This window comes from Triturus cristatus, chromosome 3_1 (genome assembly GCF_964204655.1).
Source record: "Triturus cristatus chromosome 3_1, aTriCri1.1, whole genome shotgun sequence".
Lineage (NCBI taxonomy): Eukaryota > Metazoa > Chordata > Amphibia > Caudata > Salamandridae > Triturus > Triturus cristatus.
Window position 1 is genome coordinate 375,612,497 of NC_140583.1, and position 14,896 is coordinate 375,627,392.

The following is a 14,896-nucleotide window of genomic DNA, read 5'->3' on the forward strand; positions in this document are numbered from 1 at the left end:
CTTTTATGCCAGAAGTACAAGGAGCTGTATGAGGTCTGCCTGCAACATGGTTCATCCATGTTTTGTGGAGATCACCATAGACAGTGCAAACACTTATAGGTGGAGAGACAATGATTTTTACACTAGCTATGACACCTGGAGAAATATACTCTGTTGAGAAGGGAAATATTCCAACTTTGTTGGATGAAGAAGCAGGGATTAGAAGGACAGAAAGTGTAGAGTTGCCAGCTAATTTAGATTCTGGAAAGGAAAAACCTCTAAATATTACTAAAGTTGGAATTGTTGGAGGAATTAATAATTGAATTTTTAAAATTAGAACATTCAGAAGAATTAGTTATTTACCTGTATAAAGAGATTATCAGACGAGCAGCTATTATACATGAAAAATTAACAGGATGAGCCCAGAAATATGAGATTGATCTTTCCAAAATTTACATTTGCAGAAAAGTTATAGGGTTCAATTGGATCATGTAGCAATTGAAAATATATGTGCAACAGGAATGCGGTTGCATATTATAGAGTTGGTAAAATGCATTCACAAATGGGGTGAGACTGAAAAATTTGGCAAAGAAATATGAAAAGCAAAAAAAGGAAAACTTGAACGACATGGAAGAAAGATGAGGAAAAAGAGGGAGTGACTACAGCATATCCCTTAAGGGAAGTACCAGGAGGGATGTATGTACATGTGCCATGGAGCAGAGGTGATCTTGCAGCCTTTATAAACAATTTTCAGAAATTGAGAGACAAACCTGCACAGTGGTACTCACAAGTAGAATGGTTTATAAAAACGTTTAAGGTGTGGGCTGATTTGGATACGTTCTTTGATATTGTAGTGCCAATTGATTTCTGGGCTGAATGTAAGACTGCTGTACTATGGCCATGAGAGGAACCAGTGAGGAATTTTAGAAGTAATGCAACATATCCTGTGGTTATGGAGAAATATGAAGCTGTGAATATTTTCCTGAAGTGTCGAGTGCCCCCGAAAGATTTGTACCGGGTTAAGATTAATCAAATGACTAAGAACCAAAGGAATAAGTTCATGAGTATTCTGAAAGACTGCTACAGGTGTTTCAACAGCATAGTGGCTGAGAATATCCTGAAGAAAAGGATGTGGGAATTTTTGCGTCTCAGTTTGTTTTAGGGCTGAAACCAGAGATCAGTTCACTTATAACGCAAAGCGTAATCTGCTGGCAGAACAAATCTCTTGATGAAGGTCTGAAATATGAGAAGTATTGCAGTGACAAGCTGGAGATGAAGCAAAAAAAAACAAAAGAGAAATTTATGTTGGCACAGATGAGATTGGCTCAGAACGGTTTTCAGAATCCTTCTTTTACACAGAATCATGCTAGGTGTTGTTGTTCAATAAGTTGTTTTCCAGGGTAACCAAGTAGGGTTTGATGTTCCTCAGAGTAGAGGTAGAGGTGTTCCTGTTAGCACGGTTTCAGGAGTAGATGTTGATGCTATGAAGAAAATGACTCCTTCTCACATCTGTCATATGGTGGTACATTGGAAGAGACAGTATAGAAAAAACCTGATAATGCTAATAGAAATGTACAAATCAAAAGAGGAGCGCAGATGCAAAACATACCTGCACAACAAATGAAAATGCATATGCAGGGGCTAATTTCAATGATACCAGTCCCACCAGCTCAAAATATTCCATAAAACAGGGGAAATCCTAGGTTAAATTCAAATCAAATGCCGAAAATATTGTTATTTTGTTTCAAAATACAATGCAACAAGTTCCTAATTGCTCTATAGTGGAATCTTTTTAAAACAAATGATGGTTCCATTTCTGGTGCTTCCCAATGAAGGTGCCTGTGAGAGGAGGAAGATTGCCTGCTCTCCACAGTCTTAGAGGTAGACCAGAGTGGTCGATATGTAGATGCTGAAGAGAATGGTCACCCTGTATCATTCATTATTGATACAAGTGTGCACCCGATCTACTATTAGAACAGTGGATGTCCCAGACCTAACTCTCCAGTCACAAAATATCCAAGTTGCAGGTGTGACAAATAGTCAGTTTACCATTCCAATTTCAGAGAAATCCAGGTTAAAATAGGTTAATTTGAAGAATAACACCAGTTTGTTTTTTGTGGTTCAAGTCTTGTAAATTTGCTATGGAGAGACTTATTGTGAAAATTAAATTGCACTATTTACTGCCCAACGAATGGTGTAGCTTTTCAAACCAATGATGAGGATGTGGCATTTAAAATGATTAGTGAAGAGACAAGTACAGAACTCTTCCCCCTAATGACAGTTGAAGAATTACCTTCAGATTTAAGAGACATTGTGAGTGTAGAAGTCAGTGACCTCAAATGAAAAGATATCGGACTAATTCCAGATGTAGGAGCAGTCCAAATTACAGTAAAAGCAAATGCAGTATGACCTAGAGTTCCACAACACCATTTGACTTCTGAAACAATTGCGGGAATAATGCCTGTAATAGAGGATATGTTACAAAAAGGATTCTTGAGGGAATTAATCAATGTAACTCTCTGATTATGGATTTGCAGAAGCTCAAAGGAAAATACAGGCTAGTGCAGGATCTTAGAAAGTTTAATTGAATAGTTGTCCCTTGTTGTCCCATGGTACCAAATCTAGTTACAATACTGTTTCATATTCCATGTACTCCAGAGTGGTTCACAGTGATTGACTTGCACCGGGCTTTCTTTTGAGGGCAGCTGCATGAAAAAAGTCAGCTTGTTTCCTTAATGTTCCAGCAGAGAGTATTAGCATGGTGCTGTGTCCCAATAGGGTATACAGAGAGTCCTATTTTCAACCAGATTCTCAAAAGAAATCTGGAGTCATTGCAGATGTCCTACAAGTCAGTACTTGTACAATACATCTACGATCTGCTCGCAGCATCAGAAACACGAAAAGCTTGTAAACAAGATACCATTACCTTATTTAATCACCTGGCTGAGAACGGACATAAAGTGTCCCCAGTTAAACTGCAGTATAGTCAAAAAGAAGTTGGATATCTGGAAAAATGTTTTAATAAGGAACCAAGAAGTGGTCACCAGAGAGAGTGGAAGCCATTCTTCTAATGAATCTATCGCAAAATTTAAAAGAAGTCAGGATGTTTTTGGGAATGGTTGGCCACTGTAGAGAGAGGATATGAAGCTATTCCCTAGCATGCCAAACCCAAACCTTTACTGGGGTTGACACACAGAGATGGGCCCAATCTGATTCCATGGGACAATGAATTTATGAAAGCCTTCTTAGAGCTGAAAGAAAAATTGTGTTGCGCCCAGGCACTGGGAATGCCGATTACACAAAAGAGTTACTTTATTTTGCTTTGAGAGAGAGGGTCATGCTCTTTGAGTGCTAACTTTGATACATGGTGATGCCTGAAAACCAGTGGCCTATTTCTCTAACACCCTTGACCCTGTAGTATCAGGTCTTCCCAGGTGCCTTAAAACAGTTGCTGCAGTAAGAACTAGTCTGGAAAATCTTCAGAGCATAGTGATCAGATACCCTTTAACTGTTAAGGTTCCACAGTCTGTGAGGCTTCTATTGACAAGAAAAAAAAACAGTACATCACACACAATCGATTGACTAAATATGAGAAAACAATACTGTCTTCTGATAATGTTGTTTTGAAAAGACGCAGATATTAAACCCACTAACTCTTTTGTCAATAAATGCTGTTTCTGATGAAAATTATTATGATTGCCTAGATGTCACAGGCTTATGTAGCAAGGCAAGACCTGATATTAAAAATGAACCCCTGATTGAACCTCTGTCCTTTTTGTAGAAGGCTGATGTCTCAGACATAATGAGGACACATTGAGAGCAGCGGATGTGGACTACCAGGTCACAGCTGCCACAAGAGATCCACACTAAGAATAGTGCCGCAACCTCAATTGCGGTGATTTGGACGTGATCAAGAAGTACATTTAGAAGACTTGTTTGGAAGTGAGATGGAAAGACCCCTTCCAAATAATCCTTGTGACCAATACTGCTGGTAAGTGCGCTGGGGTTCTGAATTGGATTCATGCTTCTCACACCAAGAAAGTAAGAAACCCAGAAGAGGCAATTTTGGTCTCAGATCCTGAAGGAAGAGCAATGATGGCTGTACAACTACCTGAAAGACCACCCAGACCAGCGCACTGCCACCATAAGGTCAGCAAGAAGAAGAAAGGGGTGAAGATTTGCAAGTCGAAAAACAAATTCACGTTCCTGAAGTTACACAAAGTGGTATCAAAGTCTCTGAAAAAATAGAAGCAGAGTCTGTTTTTCAAAACAGAAACATTACTGATAATCCATCCAGTTGAAGGAACAAGCACTGGGATAAGGAGAAACACTTGTAAAGCTGAGTGGCAACAAACCTCTGACCAAGAAATACTGAGAAGGAGTATATCAAAAATATTATTAATATTTACATTCTCAAAGATAAATGGGTAATTTGGGGACTCCTTCCCCCTTTACGAATGGGTTGCAAACATTTTTAAACTGGTGGTAAGTATTACTGTATTGCAACTGCAATTTGGTTGCATAACAGTAATACATACCCTGCCGATTAAGGAATCAGAAGGGACGCCCTAAACATGTCCCTTCTAAATACCAATTTGTACATTTGACAAAGCATTTTTCCGGTCGCAAATGGCCCAAATCTAGGAATCGAGCTGTTGCAACGGGAAAATGTTTTGTACATCTGGCCCCATATTCTTTACCAGAAGTGTCTTAATCAATTTTGCCAAACTTGAACATATTTGTAAGCAAAGTGAATTGGTAATTGGGGTTAATGATAGTCCATTGCATTCATTAAAGTCATTAAAGGTCAGGGAATGCTTTCAATAATTTAAACCTGAACTTAACCCCTGATAGCTATGGCACAGAGCATAAAGTCTTAATGGAGAAAAAATGTGAAAATAATTAAGAAGTACTAAAATAATGAAAAAGTCAAAAAGCACAACATGAACAAAATTGCACTCCAATTTATACATGGCAAAAATCCAATAAGGGAAACCAAAGATATGAAATTTAGTAAATGTAAGGAAAAATAGCACCAAAAAGCACTTTGGGGCGTAATTAGGAGAAAGTCACACAGCGAAAGCGCAGCAAGTCATCTTGCTCTGCATACTTGAGGTGGCTCTTCCTCTGTCCCCCTGGTAATCCGATAGAGGAAATTATAGAAAGCATTTTTGCACAATTGTCTGGAGTTACAGGCACTTCAAATGTTTCTCCATCCAAAACAGGTAGAAAAGCAACACCGTAAAAATACAACAGACAAATAAGGTAATGTCATTTTAATCTTAAGATTGTTTAATTAATTTTCCAAACATATGGAGACAACATGAATATACTGAATGTTTCAATTACTTTTATGAACCAATGTTTGGATAGTCAGAGCTAAAAATTCCCAAATGCAATATAAAATGTTTCTGTCGGTCGCCAGTAGATAGTTATAGTTAGGACGTGTTTCCATAGGAAATCTGAAAATTCTATTTTGAATAACTTTGGCGCCGGTTGACAAATCCTTGCGAAATTTTCAAAACTAATGGGGCGCTCCGCTCAGCTCCTACCCTGAAAGTCTCGGGGTGATTCGTCAAGCGGGGGCTGAGAAAAAAGGGGGGTCCCAAAACGCGTTTTCCCCATGCATTTTCCCATAGGACCTTTATGTTATGTTATGTTATGTTATGTTAAAAATATTTGTACCGCGCACTTTCACCATCGGTTTCTTGGCGCTGAATGACAAATGACAGGGAGCCAGGATGAGAGAATTAGTCGTATGCAGATTGGAAAAGCAGAGTTTTTAAGAGTCTACGGAAACAGTCGTACTTGGGGCAGATGCGAAGTGCAGATGGCAGAGAGTTCCAGGTGAAGGGAGCCAAAACAGAAAAGGATAGGCCACCATGTTTTTTCCTTTTATACTTAGGGATCTCAAGGAGGTTGAGAGATGAAGATCGGAGAGTTCTAGGAGGGATGTAACGAGACAGGCTTGAGGAAATAAAGGCCGGGGCTGCGTCTGAGTGGGCCTTAAAGGTGGAACATGCCAATTTGAAAATGCAGCGTTTGGAGATAGGAAGCCAATGCAGACTGTGAAGGAGGGGAGTGACATGGTGAAATTTAGGCTGGTGAAAGATCAGGCGGGCGGCTTGATTCTGCACCAGCTGTAAACGGTGAAGATGACAGGCAGGGATGCCAGCGTACAGTATGTTAGCGTAGTCGAGCCTGGAGGTGATGAGTGCCATAACAACTAAGGTCAGGGCTTCTTTGGTGAGAAACCTACTGATCTTACGGACCCTTCTGAGGTGGAAAAAACAGGCTGAGGTGACCGAGTTGATTTGTGGCTTCATCGAAAGGTCATCAGAGATGATCACCCCCAGGCTTTTGACTGAGCGCACAGGAGCCGGTGCGGTCCCCAGAGAAGAAGGCCAGAATGAGGAGTTCCAAGGATGATTGGGGCTACCTACCAAGACGAGCTCAGTCTTGGTAGGGTTCAACTTCAGGTGACTATGATACATCCATTCCGCAATGGACAACATAGTAGACTGGAAATTAAGACGGGAGGAAGGGGAAGAATCGATAGAAAAGATTAACTGAAGGTCGTCAGCATAGTTGAAAGTTGTAACTGGCGAGTTGCGGAGAGAGGCTAGGAGGGGTTGGAGGTACAAATTAAAGAGAAGAGGAGATAATGCAGAGCCCTGTGGGACGCCGCAAGGGAGGGAAGTGTAAGGTGCGGAAAAAGAGGAGAGATGGACGGACTGTGATCGCTGGTGAAGGAAGGATCTGAGCCAGTCAAGGGCCACTCCCTGGATTCCGGCATTGCGGACACGGTCGATCAAGATGGTATGATCGACCGTGTCGAAAGCCGCCGAGAGATCCAGAAGGACGAGGGCCTGAGAGGTGTTATTGTCGGCACCCTTCCTAAGGGTGTCCATGACTGCTACTATGACCGCCTCGGTGGAGTGGAGGGGTCTGAAACCCGCCTGCTGAGAGTCCAGAAAGGCCGATTCCTCTATGAATGAACTCAGGCAGCGGGTGACATGGGTCTCCAAAATTTTTCCCAAGTAAGGAAGAAGGGAAATAGGTCTGTAATTACTGAGTGTTAAGGGATCAGTGTTCGGTTTTTTTAAGATAGGAACGATGGATGCTTGCTTAAAGGAGAGAGAGACCTCCCCTGTGGCAAGAGAGTTGTTGAGAAGAGCAAGGGGGGGCCTGGACATGTAAGGAAGGCTTCTCTCAGGATCTGAGGGGGGCAGCAATCATTAGGGGAGCCCGATCTGACTTTAAGAAGGAGAGAGACGACTTCTTGTGGAGAGATGGGGGGAAACTTAAACAAGGAGCTGGTGTTTTTTGGGGGAAGGAGAGGGGGAGTAGGAGATGCCGGGGTCGGAATGTTGTTTTTTATTGTAGTGATTTTCTCTATGAAATAAGAGTTGAGTGAATCGCAGAGGGATTGAGTCGGCAGAGGCTGGGGGGTAACCCTATCCGGCAGGGATAGCTCATTTACGATAGAAAAGATGGTTTTCGAATTATTGTTGGAGTCCAAGATAAGTTTAGAGAAATATGCCGTTTTGGCTGCCAGGATCGATAGTTTGTAAGACTTCAGAGCCTCAGTGTAGACTAGTTTGAGCTGAGGGTCATAGTGGCGACGCCAGCGGCGTTCAATTTGCCGCAGGGCGAGTTTCTCCACTTTAAGTTGGTCCGTGAACCAGCGTTGAGCGTCATGAGGGCGCTTAGCTTTGATCTTCTTAAAAGGGGCTACTTTGTCACTGGCCTGGCGTAACCAAGTATCGAGATTGTCCGCCTGAACCTTAAGTGTGGTCGAAGAGGTAGGTGCGGTAGAGGCTAGTGAGGCGTAGAATTCGGACAAATTCGCTCTGTTCCAGTTTCGAGCCATAAAATTCTTGATACGGGGGGGGGGACTCATGGTGTGTAAGTGAAGGACAAAGGAAATAAAATAATGGTCAGACCAAGAACAGGGAAAAACTGAAGGAGGTGAGATGTCGAGGTCGGACGTCCAGACCTGGTCTAGAATGTGACCTTTCTGGTGGGTGGGAGTGTGAATGTGTTGGGAGAGATTCATTCCTTTTAAAAGGTCTGTAAATTCCAGCGATAGTTGGCTTTCATGGATGTCCGAAGGCCAATAGTTAAAATCGCCAATTACCATAATGTTAGCATGGCTAATTGCCAATTGGGCGATGGAGTCGCTGAAAAGTTTAGGAAAGAGGGGCATATGGTCGGGAGGTCTGTAAACAAGAAGGCAAATAAAAGACAACTTAGGAGAGGTAAATTTTAGAACTAAGTAGTCAGTTTTGGGGATCGGGGTTGCCGTAATCTCGGAAAAGATGTGAACCGAGCGGATGATCGCCGCCACTCCACCACCGGACTTCCCTGCAGGCCGGTTGGCGTGTATGATGTAATATCCCGTAGGGATTGCTGCAAGGATATCAGGGGCCGAAGTTTCTGAGATCCAGGTTTCTGCTAAAAAGAGAATATCGATAGAGCTCTGATGCAGTAACTGGAAGATCTCGAGCTGGTTGCGGATGAGCGACCGGGTGTTAAGGTAATAAATGAGTAAAGAGGTGGTGGTCTGCTGTGTTGGGAGAGAGGGATTGGGGGGAGAATCAAGTGTCGGACAACCAGAGGGAACAAGAATGTCACATGCCTGGGCCATACTTGCAACGCGGGCGGGAATGGGTCCTGAGGATTTGAGTCTCAGGAGATCAGAGGAGGAATATGAGTAGAATTGGGCATTATGGCAGGGCCCTGGGCCTGGTCGGCCGCGGACGGGCGCAGACGGGCTTGACTTGTGCGCGACTTCGGCGCGAAGTCGGCGCTCCCGCTGTGCTTGTCCGCTGCGCTTCCTCCATACTGCCATTAAATACTAGGGGGCGAGGGAACACTAGACCGCTAACCTGCGAAGGTTTCGTGCAGGGCGGAAGTGGTGTCACGAGCGGAAGTGACGCTCCTCGAACTGACCCTCCGCACAAACGGCACAAGCCGGGGCGGAACGGGGTCACGAGGTGGTGAAAATACAGGTCAGTGCAATGTAATTTTTAAAATGCTTTTCAGCGTGCTCAATTAAAAATAACTGCAACAAAAGACACAAATGAGAGACAGCATCCACAACAGCGCAATAACACGCAGCCTAGCTCGCCTTTAGTCGAAGGTACAGCCCGAACGGCTGAACAGAATTACATGAAATTTGGCAAAGCGGTAGTCCTCAGGTCAGGCATGTGCCTTTTGCATATATGGTGTCAATCTGTTCAGTAGTTCCTGAGAAAATTGCAGTTAAAAGTACATAAATATCTATAGGCGCACACCATGCGCGCAACGTGCGCGCACCATAACGTGCACGGGCGTAATTCTGATTGGTGGTTACATGTCAGTCAACATTCGAATCGGTCGAAATCAGGAAGTGTCGGCCTTCATTTTGTGTGTTTTGTGTGTGACAGTGAAAAAGAAAGGTGGAGAACGTGAAAAGGGGGCAGGGTAGAGAGTTCCTGACCCCCTAGCCTTTGTCAGGGGGTCCCTGAAGGACCCCGAAGGGTGAAAAAAACATTTTTTTTTCAAAAAACCGTGGGGTGCGAGCACGGTGAAAAACCTTAAAAAAAACAAACATTTTAAACGAGCCATTCCATATTACAGGATACAGTCAATCTATAACTATATACATAGGTAGCTTATTGTAAAATAAATACATAAAAAATATAATAAAACATACATAAATTAGCATTTAAAAAACCTTACAAATTCACTTAAAAAACCATAGGTTTCACACACGTTAAAGTTAGGAATTAGCATTAAAAAAACCTTGCAAATTCACTTAAAAAAACAAAGGTTTCACACATGTTATAGTTAGCTGGACATTTCACTCGTAGAAAAACCACTGAAATTCCCCCGTTATAGTTAGTTCAGATAACTATAACTCGCACGACCGCCACTCTATCACAAGGATGATGTCATCAGTGATGTCATGAGTGATGCCACTGACCATGTCATGAGTGATTTAATATGTGACGTCATCAGCAGTGGATTGCAGGCGCGCGAGTTATAGTTATCTGAACTAACTATAACGGGGGAATTTCAATGTTTTTTTACGAGTGAAATGTCCAGCTAACTATAACATGTGTGAAACCTATGGTTTTTTAAGTGGATATATATATATATATATATATATATTTGTATCTCCAAATACACTTTTTTAAAAAAAGCGTGGCGCACACTGCTCCAAAATTTCAAAGTTGCTTTATTCCGCTACCTTGGCAGAGAAATGCGTTTCGGCACACTGGCCTTCGTCAATGTCAAAGCAAACAATGTTTTTAAAATTTTTATACACATCATTTCCTCTGCATAGTTTCTTCATTGAGACAGAAAGAGGACTATGTTAAAGATTTTCCCCTTGGGTCCCTAGGTTTTTCTAGCAGCCATCTTGGGCGAGTCTAAAATAACCATATACATTGTTATTCAATGTTGATTAAAAGGCTTCCCTTCTATCGCCTTATTAGATCCAGCACCCAGATGGGCAATTTTTATATATACATTTAGAGGGTTATCAAACCTCCCAATGTTAATAAATTTTATTAAACATTGTATCACATTCAGCCCAGAATGGGCAAATTCTGTCACAACATCCCACCTTTCAGTTCTTCTATTTACCATACAGAGGTTTTTTATCGATGTTATTTAAACGAAATCCATCCATGGATTTCTCAAAAAATTACATTAAAAACTAACAATTCCTGAGGAGTAGATGACATCTATCCAGTTCTGAGCCCAGATACACGGATAGTTCTCATACTAATCAATGACAATGATTTCATTATTACATAATCCCTAATATACAAAAAGACAAATATACAAAAATACACAAAAATACAGAGATGCCCACTGGCCTTTTGATTATAGAATTACAAATCAATTGCCTTCTTTCTCAATTCATCATTTTAGAAAAATGCAGATTTAAACATTACCACTTAAAAACACCTTTGCATGAATTCCCATCCTATACACTAAATCACCACTTGATCAATATTTCATTCCTTCTCCTCATTTCTTATTTATGATGATTCTAACCCACATGTACCACATTTCTTCCTCACAGTTCAGGCCATTTGGAGCCAGAGTGTGGAGTTCTATTGTATACTTCGATTCTAATTGTCTGAGAGTTCTTATCCGGTCACCCCCCTCTTCTCAGTGGTGGAACTCGATCCAGGCAGAAGAATCTAAGTAAGTTGCTGTTGCTTTTATGCATTTCTGCAAAGTGTCTGGCTACGGGATAACTGCTGTCTTTCTTGGTTATTGCATGCATGTGCTCTAGAATCCTCTTCTTTGTCTTGTGTATTGTGCTTCCAACATATCGTAGGTTGCACGGACACACCAGACAGTAGACTGTGAAGTCTGAATTGCGGTTGAGTAACTTAGTGACAACTTTAGCACGTTCACTGCCTGGAATTGCATAGGTCTTTACTGTTGCACTATTTTTACATGCCTTGCATATTAAACAAGGATAGGAGCTGTTAATATCATGTTGATTGGCATCCCGTTTGATGAAATGACTGTGCACTAGCAAATCTTTCAGTGAGATATTTTTCCTATAGGTAATACTAGGTTGTTTAGTTATTTTCTTACCTATGGTTACATCTGTCTGGAGTATTTTCCAGTGATTATTTAAAATCTCTCGAATATATCCTGAGTCTGAGGAGAAGGTTAGAACTAGTCTGGTTATACCTTCAGTTTCCTCTTTTGTAAATGTATAGGTATTTATATAGCGCCGATCACCACTACGGGTATCTGAGCGCTGTACTCATACCGCTGAAGGAACCCTTCCTGGCTTTCCATGTGAGGTGTCCACTCCTGGGAACCCCCATGGTGAGGCCAGACATGCCAGCGCTGTTAGGGCCGTTGTGGAGATTAAGCAAGCTATTGCCCAGAGTTGCAGCGTGGGACCCATGACTAGAATAGGCACTGAGGCGAGAATATCTGGTCCGCGGAATTTATAGCCCGAGACCCTGCCGCGACGGGAATGAAACCCTGGTCCCGGACCAGTGCTCTGCATCGAGGTCTGCTGCTCTAACCATTGAGCCACACTTCTCCACTTTTGGAGGTTTATTCGAAAGATCTTCCCTCCTACGTTGTTCTGCCCTGGTCACTGCTGTTTTTTTAAATTTGCTGTGGGTACCCTCTTTGTTTGAAGCGGGTCATAGCTTCTTTTGTGGCTTTTTCATAATCTTTATTGGTGTACTATTCTTCTTTAGGCAAAGACATTCACCAAAAGGGATACTGTTCACTAAACAGCAAGGATGTTGACTAGAGAAATGCAAAGTTGCGTTCCCCGCTGTTGGTTTACGGAACAGTCTAGTCTTTAAAGTCCCACCATCAGCATATTCTAGCAAATCTAAATATGGTACTTCTCGATCACTAATAGTGCTGGTAAAGTGGAGATTCACATCATTACTGTTTAGATTGTCGATATACTCTTCTAGCTCTTGCCTATTCTCTGTTCAGGTGAAGAATATATCGTCAATGAAACAGGTCCAGATACCTATTTTCTGAGACCACGCTTCATTGGTACCTGCCCAGGCCACGTGCTTCTCCCACCAACCCATGAATAAATTTGCGTAGCTGGGGGCCAAGCACGTGCCCATCGTGGTACCCTGCCTCTGGATATACAGTTGTTCACCAAAGGAAAAAATGTTATTATTCAAACAGAATGATAGGAATTGTAAAATCATTTGATTGTGCTCTGTGTATCTAAGTGGTCTAGTTTTTATAAAGGATTTGACAGCCTCCTCACCCTGACCATGAATGATACTTGTATATAGGCTGGTGATGTCAAGAGTGACAAGTAGATGTGTTTGTTCCCAGCCTACATTTGCAATCTGTTTAATAAAATCATTACTGTCTTTGATGTACGATACTAAATCAAAGACAAAAGGACAAAGTGCATAATTTACCAAGATCGAAGTATTCTCTAAAAGACTACCCATTGAGGAGACTATTTGTCTCCCAGGCGGTCTTTTGTTGTTCTTCTGCAATTTTAGTATATGATAGAAGGTTGGGGTTACTGGGTGATCTGTTTTAATAAAACTATATTCATTCTGACTCAGAATTCCTTTACATTTCCAGAAATCAATCATCCCATTAAATGCAAGTATGCTTTGATTATATTCTTTACTAGAGATTTTTTCATAGCACACATAATCATTAAGCTGTTGTAAAGATTCCATTTCATACAAAACACTGTCCTGAATAACAATGTTCCCGCCTTTGTCTGAAGGCTTTATGACAATTGATAAATCTTCCTGTAGAGTTTTAATTGCTTTACGTTCTTCCAGAGAAATAGTTTGATGATATCCCTTCTTTTCTTTTGGATTAGATCTTAGTTTATCCAGATCCTTTATCACCATTTCATGGAAGCTATCAATCATTTCAAATGCAGTTCTTGGTACAAATCTCGATTTCTGCTTAAGATGGCTGATAATACCAGTTTGTGCTATGTTACTTTGTTCTAGGAGTTCAATGTCACTCACTGTTTGCACCGTGTCTTCCCCTTCCAATTCTTCCCTTAGGCCATGAAGTGCTCTCAGTGCTGGTAGCTCATTTCCAGTTAATAAATCCATCGGGTCAATTGTCCGGTCTGGGACTATGGAGGATTTAGATTGTTTTCCTTCAAACATCCTTTTTAATTTCAATTTACGTATAAAAAGATAAAGATCTATGCGTGTTTGGACATAGTCCCACTTATTTGTCGGACAGAATGAGAGTCCTTTACGTAGTACCTGCTCCTCCACCGTTGATAATTCTCGTTTTGACAGGTTGACTACAGTTAAATCCACTCAACTCACTTCTTGTTGGCACCCCTTTTGCTCTGTGTCACTCTTGGGGTATATTGCGCATTTACCTTTTTTGCCCCTTCTTGTTTTCCTTTTACTGATTCCGGGGGTCTCATTCTTTGTGGTAGTTGGCGCCATGACTGTTGGATGATCTCGTATTCCTATTTAAAATTTACTCCTCCACCTCTCATTTCTGTCACACTCAGCGCCCTTTCCGGTCCAGATTGCTCATTTTCAAGATCCGATTCCGATGTATCTCTTGTTATTACAACTTTGTCTATTTTGCCTCCTGAATTGATTTTCTGGGGAGGTCACATTTCTTTGCAAATGTCAGGACCCTACCTGATTCATAGTCATACTGGTCTCTAGCAAACTTTTCATGTTTGCGTCTCCTGGTAATCTCTTCATATTTAATCAACCGTTGTTTCATTTGCTGTCTTAGGTTTTCCGTTGTTTCTTTTGCAGAGTCCTTGTCGACCAACTCCTCTATTCTTATTTCCTCCAGCAATTTTGTTCTATCACTGATGGTGTACTTTATCAAAATTTCCACCATCCCCTTTGCCGATCTGGTGGTATGGTCTGATCACTCCAGAAGCAAATTTGGGTCCGGATTTTCGTATGATGGCACTGTGTATATCCTTAGCCCCCAAGGAAGGCGATCAGCCTCGAGATACCGTTTCAGGGATGCTGACTCCCACCATTTACGTACTTCTTTCTCGTATGTTTTTATAAGTAGCTGAAATAATCCCTTCAAAGAGTTAGGGGGCGTACTGTTTCCTTGTTTGTTCTTTTCTTTAATTCCTTCATTGATTCATACTGTAAAGACCGAGTCCGCTACCTCAAGTCTTTCCTCCTCACTAAACATTGTTAGCGTATGCCTGGGCCTGTTATAGCGGTATTAAACAAAGTTCGCTTGCCGATTTTCTGGCGTTGCGTAATTTATATTTTTTATTCAAAAGGAGACAAACACCCAACCAGATGAGCTTACGAGTGTATCGATTGAAATTAGATGCTGGGCTTACAGTAGCTGGTCCTAGTTAGGCTATGCATCCTCCGACCCGATCGCCTCCGATCCCGATCCAGTATATTTATATATATATAAATAC